Source organism: Drosophila kikkawai, unplaced genomic scaffold (assembly GCF_030179895.1).
Source record: "Drosophila kikkawai strain 14028-0561.14 unplaced genomic scaffold, DkikHiC1v2 scaffold_327, whole genome shotgun sequence".
Taxonomy (NCBI): Eukaryota; Metazoa; Arthropoda; class Insecta; order Diptera; family Drosophilidae; genus Drosophila; species Drosophila kikkawai.
Window position 1 is genome coordinate 178 of NW_027222676.1, and position 11,626 is coordinate 11,803.

At 39.6% G+C, this 11,626-nt stretch overlaps 1 long non-coding RNA gene across 1 annotated transcript; it reads left to right on the forward strand.

Moving 5' to 3' along the window:
• The first annotated feature begins 321 nt into the window (after positions 1–321).
• LOC138929564 (uncharacterized) lies at positions 322–1,294 on the forward strand. The gene is made up of 3 exons (XR_011445819.1): positions 322–575; positions 633–746; positions 805–1,294. It is a non-coding gene; the product is annotated as an uncharacterized lncRNA (long non-coding RNA).
• Positions 1,295–11,626: the final 10,332 nt, after the last annotated feature.

An 11,626-nucleotide genomic window follows, 5' to 3' on the forward strand; every position in this document is an offset into this window, starting at 1 on the left:
TGCCTGAATCCACTTCAGAATTCGTACTTATATTAGTTTTTTACAAGGCTAATACATTTGCATACTCAATTGTAAATTTGTAAGCAAAAAGTTCACAACTCAGATAATAATGCATATATCCACTTCAGAATTTGTATTTATATTAGTTTTTACATGGCTAATACATTTGCATGCTCAATTGTAAAATTATAAACAAAAAGTTCACAGCTCAGATAATAGTGCATATATTGTAATGGGCAGCATTGGACAAAAAGGTTAACGTTGTAAAATTCAAAAGATTTGACATACGCGCCTTACGATAGTCATATCGTATGCTCCAGCCCTAGTCGATCACAATCAGCTGTGCGAAATTGACAGTTGACAGCACGAATTAATCGATTAAGCATCATTTCCGACACGATCAAAACATCCGCCTTCTTCCTTTTTTCACTGCAACGCCGAACGCTACAGAAGTGTCGATCTGTGAGCGAAATTAATACACAAGTGCCACGTGTCCCTTTTGCCAATTTAATACAAGGCATCGGCCGTTGCATCCGACCAGTTAACCATCCGCCAGTGTCGCGCACCGGTTTTGGGTAATTATTTTGAGACTTCAAGCCATTTGCACTTGCATTAATATTGGTTTCCTATAGAGACAGCGCAATACGGCGTGCCTTCTCGGCTTGCACGCCTACATACAGGCGAAGGAACCTTCTGGAGCTCCACGCTCAAGCGTACCGCAGTTTACTCTGCATCATCCTCTGTCGGTAAATAGTTTTCTTATATGACTGAAAGCTCTCTCCGTAACCACGGTTGTTTTTCTAGTCGAACCTTCCTATAAGGGCAAGCGGAATATTGCCAAGGGTGAAGCGAAAACCTTTGCGACCCTGCCCGCGAATCTGCTCGGTGGCCAGGAGCCCCGATTACGTCATCGGCGTGGGATTACTTATTTTTCCTTTCCGCGCTTCGCCAGCTGCGGCAGAGGAAGGGAGACGACAAACGTTGTGGCCAGGGACCACAATTTTCGGCCAGAGCGTGACGAAGGCGTAGGATCGGAGTAAACTCCTCCAGAAATAAACAAAACCGGCATTAGATCCGGAGTGCAGATTTAGTTAGGTTTTATGCAACTGTAAAAGTTTCGGATTTTTTAATCAGATTTCGGTCGCATCTGGCTCGTTTGAGCCTCGGAAAACTGTAGTATGTATCTAGAGTGCATGCGCTAGCTAAGCGAACGCGATTGCGTAAACTTGACCTAGGTTCATGTGCCCTAAAAACCCGCACAACCAGACATAAAGAACGCGATAAGCAGGGTCGATCAAACGAATCATTTGTGTTGCATTAAATTAAAAATCCTTTAAACACACGCTAACAGCTCGTCATCCACGTCATCGTGAAGGCCTTCAACGAGGATCGGATGGGGTAAGTGATCCAAAATGGATATATATATATAAACACCAATTTAATGTGACATGATATGATCAGCCAAAACCACCGCGGCTACCGTGAAGAGCCGTAAGCTCTGTTCGTTATTCTTTTCTGTTTGCTTTGTTTTGGGCTGCCAGATTCTGGACACTTCTAATTGCGTATAAATGCTCCTCTAGCCGCGCTCTTATTGAGTATATAATGATCATTACCAAATCTTAATTCTCGGTATGCGTTTGTTTTGCTATATTCTTGGCTAGTGTATGCATTGCAGATCTCTATTGCTACCAGCACCAACGTAATTATGAAGATTAAATATTTGAATTATGATTAGGAACGCGTAGTTTTATTCTGCTTTTCGCTAAATATGTAAATACAATACAAATAAATTAGAAACTAATCATTAAGTCCTCGTTTAAAAACATTTGTAGTCACAATGAAAGCATAAATGAATCGCAACTGAATTGTTTTAGATTAAAAAATGAAAAGAAGCAAATTAATTAAAACGAACATTCGAAATTATTATGTCAGTAACCAGAATTTCTTTAAGTTACTTTTCTATTGAAATTATTTAAATAAATAATGCAGTATGTCATATCGAATCAGTAATATCATGATGGAGTAGATGCAATCATCTCGTGACCTGGGGATTTAAATGTTTTGATCAGCTACAATATGGGGTCTTTGCTAACACTTAAAGTACAAAGGCATTGGTAGGGTGGGTAGCGACTCTGTGTGTGTCAAACAACAGCTAAGACACCACGAACAGATCCTGGTGCTAGACATATTCCCTTTTCATCATTATTGTCGTCCTGTGAGTTGGAGATTTTCTCTGATTTTCTTTTGTAGGCAGTTAGCCTGAATATTTCAGCCATGATCAGATGGCTTATTAGTTTCAGATAGGGACTCTATAAATAATTCTTCGTGTAATGTCGGAAGCAGTAACAGCAATAACCCCCCCATCCCGGAAGAGCTAGAAACAACAAGAGGGTCCCGTTCCGCTGTATACACTGCTGCCTGATTCAGTTAACTTACACTGTAGATAGTTGTGATCAATTTTTCTTCAGTGTAGGCAACCATTACATAAGTATTTGGCGCCCAACGTGGGGCCGCGATAATTGAATTCTACATAACGAGAGATTTCAGTTATTTAAGCCCAAATGTCTAGGAGGTACTTTATTTTTTTCGGATATCGAATTATTTGCGTGCGCTGAGTAAGATCGACCAATAAAAGTAAAGCAACCGAACTCCCTAGATAGATAGCTCGTTTGTTTTCGAATGATAAATTATTGAGAGTGGTCTGCAGTGCATATTATAACTATAGTTTATACTTTCTGGATATCGTAGGTTTGCAAGTGTGAACTCTGACGACCGAAGTATAGCTATCGGTTTTTGAGCTGTAGAGTAGCTTCAGTTTCTATCATCAGAGGAGTGAGAAAATGGTTTATCGGTTAGTTGTTTGCAAAGTTGGATTGACTGGAATACATAGGGTATGCGTAAGTGTACATATGTCCGTTAGTTGCGATTAGTAAATATCTGAAAATCAAGTATCATTCCAATTAGAGGAAATAGCCCGAACATATATTAAAAAAAAAATAAATAAACAAATAAAAATACCAAAATAAATTATGTCGGAACCAGGTTAACTACGATCAGATCATTCATATCCCCAAAGATAGGTCAAAACGAGATAAATAAAATATAACGAGAGATTATTACAAAATAAACACAAATTTGTAGAACCTAAACAAAAACATTATGCCACTTCATCATACTCCTGATAAAACGTTCGCTCCAATGGCTAACCAAGATGTTTGTTTATTGTGCGAAGAGCCAATGGTGGATACACAGCCTTGTGCGATGACACCTTGTAAGCATGTATTCCATAAATCTTGTGTTGAGAGTAAGTTTCATCCGGATAAAGAGAATGAATGTCCTTCTTGTTTTACAAAAGTTCTGTTGAAGGATGTTAAAGTAGTTATTGGAAATTTCTCTCCAGAGCTGAGAAACGATCCACCGGGAACTACTGCGAATAAACGTCCAAATACTAGTTCAGTGGCTAGACAATTAGAACTTGTAGAAAATCCCCCAACAGAGGCAGAAGTTTTTTCGCAGCAACCAGAGTTAATACCTAACGTGGCAGCTGTCGATAGTAATAAAGGTGCAAGGGGTAATAACACTAATATGGAGAGAGGAGGTGCAATACGAAGAGGTGCACGAAGAGGCAGACTGCCTAGACGATTTAATCGGAGTGACGATAATCTAAACGAAGATAATTGGTCGCAACCGGACATTGAAGTTTTAGTTCGAGAAACTGTAAGGCAAATGATGCAAACATTAACAGTGAGAAACAATCAGGAAAATCGACAACAAGAAAGAACACCCACGGTTAACCAAAGTCTCATTTCTCATAATTCATCCATTCTAGCAACGAATAAGGTCGCAGATATTATTCAGAAGTGGGGTGTGCGTTTCGAAGGGACATCTGAGGGTTTGTCGGTGGAAGAATTTTTATATCGAGTACAAGTATTAACGCGAGAACATCTTAATAATGATTTTGATTCGCTTGTTCGAAATGTGCATCAGCTGTTAGTAGGCAAGGCTAGTTCTTGGTTTTGGCGAATGCATAAACAAACCGAGAACCTGAACTGGCAACAGTTTGCAACCGCGCTGCGTGCCCAATATAAAGAAAGTCGATCTATGACCGAGCTACGCGAACAAATTCGTGCTCGTAAACAAAAACCTGGCGAATTGTTTGATACCTTTTACGAATCCATTTGCAAACTAATGGATAAATTGTCAGTGCATTTTGAAGAAAACGAATTAATTGAATTAGTTCAGGGAAATTTGCTCACGGATATGAAAGATAGGTTGCTTTTTGAAGATATCTATTCTATGGAACACTTACGAAAGTTGGTCCAAAAGAGAGAAAGGTTTCTGCAGGATGCTGCCAAAACAATCCGTACTCAAGCAAAACCCAAAGAGACCAACTACCGAGTTTACGCTGTCGATGAAGACTCAAAGACAGAGACAGAGATCGATGAACTAGACAAGGATATTTCGGCTTTGAGAGCGCCCTCGAAAATTATTTGCTGGAACTGTACCAAGGCGGGTCATATATTTGAGGATTGTTTAGCAGAACGTCGCATATTTTGCTACGGATGTGGCAAGCCGGAAGTCTATAAACCCAATTGTCTGAACTGTAAGAATCGTTCGGAAACCGAAAGGCGGGGGCATCCCAGAACAATCGGATGTCCCAGTCCCACTCATAGCTTCATACCCAGACGTAGACAAAGACTTAGACAACTCCTTAGGTCAAAGGTTGGAGGATGAGACAAAAATGAAAATAGTTGATCTTCAATCCAAAATATTAGATAAGTCAAATACCACGCAAGAGTCAGTGGATTTGAAAACAGCATTTCGGCCGTATGAAGACAGGCTTCGAAATTATTATTTAGTACGAGATAGAATCTTTAATGAAAAAACAAAGCCACGAAAACGGAATACAAAACGATTGAAAAATTATTATAGCAATTTAAAAAGTAAGCAACGTAATGTAGTATCGACCATTTTTCAAAACATCTCAGACAGACGAAGTTATGCAAATGTTTCCTTTCTGAATTTTACAGAATGGGGTTTGCTTGATACAGGAGCAAATGTTAGCTGTATAGGAGCAGATTTAGCTTTGCAGGATTTCAGTTGTTTTCCCGGATATAAAGCCATCGTATCGCAAGTTAAAACTGCGGATGCCAAGGCCCATAAGGTTTTAGGAATTTTGAAAGTTAAAATGAAATATAAAGATAATGAAAATGTAATGGAATTATACATTATTCCAACCATAGCTCAGAGACTTATATTAGGAATTGATTTCTGGAGAACTTTTGCATTAGCGCCGAGTATAGTTGGTGCAATCGAGAGCCCTTCAGTAACTCAAATTGTCCAGGATTCCTATCCGCTCAACGAGAGGCAACTACAAAAGTTAGAAGCGGTGAAGGAATTGTTTCCAAATTTTACGAAACAAGGCTTAGGGCGTACTTCCTTACTAAAGCATCACATTGACGTGGGATTGGCCACGCCAGTGAAACAGAGACACTACCCTGTCAGTCCAGCCGTCGAAAAAGTCCTTTATGCGGAAATCGATCGGATGCTAGAGCTTGGGGTAATAGAACCCTCTAACAGCTCTTGGAGCTCACCAATTCGTATGGTAATTAAGCCAAATAAAGTCCGACTTTGTTTAGATGCGCGGAAATTAAACGAAGCAACGAAAAAAGATGCGTACCCCTTACAAAGCATTGATGGGATCTTCTCTCGCTTACCAAAGGCTAATATTATTAGTAAATTGGATCTAAAGGATGCCTATTGGCAGATTCAGTTAACGGATGAAGCAAAACCACTCACGGCTTTCACAGTGCCAGGTCGAGCTCTCTTTCAATTTGTTGTAATGCCATTCGGCTTATGTAACGCTCCATCAACTATGTGTCGACTAATGGACGATCTAATTCCTACAGATCTCCGTCACTGTGTGTTTGGATATTTAGACGATTTATGCATAGTGACCGAAGACTTTGAATCTCATTTGTCTGTCCTGATTCGAATTGCAGAGCAATTCCGTAAGGCAAACTTAACGCTGAATGTCAGCAAGAGTCATTTCTGTGTGACCAAAGTTAATTATTTGGGATACATTATTGGCGAAGGAGGTATCTCCACAGACCCAGCCAAGATCTCCTGTATCCTGAACTGGCCTCCACCTCGTAATATCAAACAAGTCAGAGGATTTTTAGGTGTATGTGGTTGGTATCGTCGTTTTATTTCAAATTTTGCTGAATTAACTTTTCCCATCACCGAACTGTTGTCAAAAAGTAAGACGTTTAAATGGTCTGCTGAAGCTCAGGAAGCGATGAATGCGTTAAAACAGAAACTTACCTCTGCTCCTGTACTACATAATCCTGACTTTTCGCAGAAATTCTTTCTTCACTGCGATGCTAGCGACTTTGGCATTGGAGCAGTCTTAGTACAATTATCTGAAGCAGGAGATGAAAGGCCTATAGCTTTTATGTCAAAGAAACTTTCCAAGTCACAGCGTAATTATAGTGTTACAGAGCGTGAATGCTTGGCTGTAATATTGTCAATAGAAAAATTCCGTTGCTATTTAGAGTTGCAAGAATTTGAGGTGGTAACTGATCATTCCAGTCTGCTATGGCTGATGAGACAACAAAATGTATCAGGTCGTCTTGCCAGATGGATTTTTCGGTTACAAGGATTTAAATTCACCATATCTCATAGAAAAGGTAAGGATCATATCGTACCAGATGCCTTATCGAGGATTTGTGAGGAACACATTGAGAGTTTAGAGTTTGTTGGACCCGAAATCGATTTATATTCTGATGCTTTTACGGAACAAAGTTATGAAGAACTTCGAAAGCGAGTAGAACAGAATGTTGATAAGTTTCCGGATTTACGAGTCCATGGGAAATTCGTTTACATACGGACGGACCATCCATCGGGAAATACAGAACAGGAAGCGGATAGTTGGAAGCTCTGGGTTCCTGAAAAGCTGCGAAGTGCTGCAATTTGGCAGGCTCATGATAGTGTCGTGTCAGCCCATGGAGGGATACACAAAACTATTGAGAGACTACGACGTAATCTTTTTTGGCCAGGATTGTCAAAAGAGGTTCGAAATTATGTAAATGAGTGTGCAATGTGTAAACAGACAAAAGCACCAAATAAAATATTACGACCACCCATGGGTGAGCAGAGTGTATCAATCAGACCCTTTCAACGATTGTACGTTGATATACTCGGACCTTATCCTCGTAGTAAAAGAGGTTATACTGGATTGCTGATTGTACTTGACCATTTTAGCCGATATCATTGGCTCTGTCCGCTTAAAAAGTTCACTACGGCCGCCATTAATAACTTTTTGTGCGAGCGAATTTTTTGTGAGTTTGGAGTACCAGAGACAATAATTAGTGATAATGGATCCCAGTTTAAGGCAAAAGAATTCGAGGCCATGATAACCAAATGGGGTATTCGTCATATTTGTACAGCTCTTTATTCACCGCAAAGTAATGCGGCCGAAAGAGTCAATCGTTCTTTATTGGCAGCTATACGATCATATCTTCAAGAAGATCAAACAGAATGGGATGTAAATTTGACAAGTATCTCGTCTGCTCTTCGATCTGCATTACATCAGTCTTTAGGTTGTTCTCCTTATAAAGCTCTCTTTGGCTTTAATATGATTAATCATGGATCTGATTATAAGCTATTGAAACAATTATCGTTATTAGAAGAATCGACTCGATTGGATAGAGTAGACCAATTAGCTGTAATTCGCGAAGAAATCAAAAAGAATAGTCGTAAAGCATATGAAACTAATGTGAAACAATACAATTTAAGAGCTAATCATATTGTATTTAAAGAAGGTCAAGAAGTCTTTAAGCGAAACTTTCATTTAAGTAATTTTAGTCAGAATTACAATAAGAAGTTAGGACACCAATTTTCTAAGTGTCGAATTAAGAAGAAATTAGGTAGTTCGTTTTATCTATTGGAAACGTTAGCAGGAAAGGAGATAGGAACCTACCACGCAAAGGATATACGAAGCTGATTCCAGCTAATCGTGTCTGCGATTACTTGCCAGATTATCTGTGGTTGTAATGGGCAGCATTGGACAAAAAGGTTAACGTTGTAAAATTCAAAAGATTTGACATACGCGCCTTACGATAGTCATATCGTATGCTCCAGCCCTAGTCGATCACAATCAGCTGTGCGAAATTGACAGTTGACAGCACGAATTAATCGATTAAGCATCATTTCCGACACGATCAAAACATCCGCCTTCTTCCTTTTTTTCACTGCAACGCCGAACGCTACAGAAGTGTCGATCTGTGAGCGAAATTAATACACAAGTGCCACGTGTCCCTTTTGCCAATTTAATACAAGGCATCGGCCGTTGCATCCGACCAGTTAACCATCCGCCAGTGTCGCGCACCGGTCTTGGGTAATTATTTTGAGACTTCAAGCCATTTGCACTTGCATTAATATTGGTTTCCTATAGAGACAGCGCAATACGGCGTGCCTTCTCGGCTTGCACGCCTACATACAGGCGAAGGAACCTTCTGGAGCTCCACGCTCAAGCGTACCGCAGTTTACTCTGCATCATCCTCTGTCGGTAAATAGTTTTCTTATACGACTGAAAGCTCTCTCCGTAACCACGGTTGTTTTTTCTAGTCGAACCTTCCTATAAGGGCAACCGGAATATTGCCAAAGGTGAAGCGAAAACCTTTGCGACCCTGCCCGCGAATCTGTTCGGTGGCCAGGAGCCCCGATTACGTCATCGGCGTGGGATTACTTATTTTTCCTTTCCGCGCTTCGCCAGCTGCGGCAGAGGAAGGGAGACGACAAACGCTGTGGCCAGGGACCACAATTTTCGGCCAGAGCGTGACGAAGGCGTAGGATCGGAGTAAACTCCTCCAGAAATAAACAAAACCGGCATTAGATCCGGAGTGCAGATTTAGTTAGGTTTTATGCAACTGTAAAAGTTTCGGATTTTTTTAATCAGATTTCGGTCGCATCTGGCTCGTTTGAGCCTCGGAAAACTGTAGTATGTATCTAGAGTGCATGCGCTAGCTAAGCGAACGCGATTGCGTAAACTTGACCTAGGTTCATGTGCCCTAAAAACCCGCACAACCAGACATAAAGAACGCGATAAGCAGGGTCGATCCAACGAATCATTTATGTTGCATTAAATTAACAATCATTTAAACACACGCTAACAGCTCGTCATCCACGTCATCGTGAAGGCCTTCAACGAGGATCGGATGGGGGTAAGTGATCCAAAAATGGATATATATATATAAACACCAATTTAATGTGACATGATATGATCATCCAAGCCAACCGCTGCTACCGTGAAGAGCCGTAAGCTCTGTTCGTTATTCTTTTCTGTTTGTTTGTTTTGGGCTGCCAGATTCTGGACACTTCTAATTGCGTATAAATGCTCCTCTAGCCGCGCTCTTATTGAGTATATAATGATCATTACCAAATCTTAATTCTCGGTATGCGTTTGTTTTGCTATATTCTTGGCTAGTGTATGCATTGCAGATCTCTATTGCTACCAGCACCAACGTAATTATGAAGATGAAATATTTGAATTATGATTAGGAACGCGTAGTTTTATTCTGCTTTTCGCTAACTTTATCAGAAAATATGTAAATACAATACAAATAAATTAGAAACTAATCATTAAGTCCTCGTTTAAAAACATTTGTAGTCACAATGAAAGCATAAATGAATCGCAACTGAATTGTTTTAGATTAAAAAATGAAAAGAAGCAAATTAATTAAAACGAACATTCGAAATTATTATGTCAGTAACCAGAATTTCTTTAAGTTACTTTTCTATTGAAATTATTTAAATAAATAATGCAGTATGTCATATCGAATCAGTAATATCATGATGGAGTAGATGCAATCATCTCGTGACCTGGGGATTTAAATGTTTTGATCAGCTACAATATGGGGTCTTTGCTAACACTTAAAGTACAAAGGCATTGGTAGGGTGGGTAGCGACTCTGTGTGTGTCAAACAACAGCTAAGACACCACGAACAGATCCTGGTGCTAGACATATTCCCTTTTCATCATTATTGTCGTCCTGTGAGTTGGAGATTTTCTCTGATTTTCTTTTGTAGGCAGTTAGCCTGAATATTTCAGCCATGATCAGATGGCTTATTAGTTTCAGATAGGGACTCTATAAATAATTCTTCGTGTAATGTCGGAAGCAGTAACAGCAATAACCCCCCCATCCCGGAAGAGCTAGAAACAACAAGAGGGTCCCGTTCCGCTGTATACACTGCTGCCTGATTCAGTTAACTTACACTGTAGATAGTTGTGATCAATTTTTCTTCAGTGTAGGCAACCATTACATAAGTATTTGGCGCCCAACGTGGGGCCGCGATAATTGAATTCTACATAACGAGAGATTTCAGTTATTTAAGCCCAAATGTCTAGGAGGTACTTTATTTTTTTTCGGATATCGAATTATTTGCGTGCGCTGAGTAAGATCGACCAATAAAAGTAAAGCAACCGAGCTCCCTAGATAGATAGCTCGTTTGTTTTCGAATGATAAATTATTGAGAGTGGTCTGCAGTGCATATTATAACTATAGTTTATACTTTCTGGATATCGTAGGTTTGCAAGTGTGAACTCTGACGACCGAAGTATAGCTATCGGTTTTTGAGCTGTAGAGTAGCTTCAGTTTCTATCATCAGAGGAGTGAGAAAATGGTTTATCGGTTAGTTGTTTGCAAAGTTGGATTGACTGGAATACATAGGGTATGCGTAAGTGTACATATGTCCGTTAGTTGCGATTAGTAAATATCTGAAAATCAAGTATCATTCCAATTAGAGGAAATAGCCCGAACATATATTAAAAAAAAAATAAATAAACAAATAAAAATACCAAAATAAATTATGTCGGAACCAGGTTAACTACGATCAGATCATTCATATCCCCAAAGATAGGTCAAAACGAGATAAATAAAATATAACGAGAGATTATTACAAAATAAACACAAATTTGTAGAACCTAAACAAAAACATTATGCCACTTCATCATACTCCTGATAAAACGTTCGCTCCAATGGCTAACCAAGATGTTTGTTTATTGTGCGAAGAGCCAATGGTGGATACACAGCCTTGTGCGATGACACCTTGTAAGCATGTATTCCATAAATCTTGTGTTGAGAGTAAGTTTCATCCGGATAAAGAGAATGAATGTCCTTCTTGTTTTACAAAAGTTCTGTTGAAGGATGTTAAAGTAGTTATTGGAAATTTCTCTCCAGAGCTGAGAAACGATCCACCGGGAACTACTGCGAATAAACGTCCAAATACTAGTTCAGTGGCTAGACAATTAGAACTTGTAGAAAATCCCCCAACAGAGGCAGAAGTTTTTTCGCAGCAACCAGAGTTAATACCTAACGTGGCAGCTGTCGATAGTAATAGAGGTGCAAGGGGTAATAACACTAATATGGAGAGAGGAGGTGCAATACGAAGAGGTGCACGAAGAGGCAGACTGCCTAGACGATTTAATCGGAGTGACGATAATCTAAACGAAGATAATTGGTCGCAACCGGACATTGAAGTTTTAGTTCGAGAAACTGTAAGGCAAATGATGCAAACATTAACAGTGAGAAACAATCAGGAAAATCGACAACAAGAAAGAACACCCA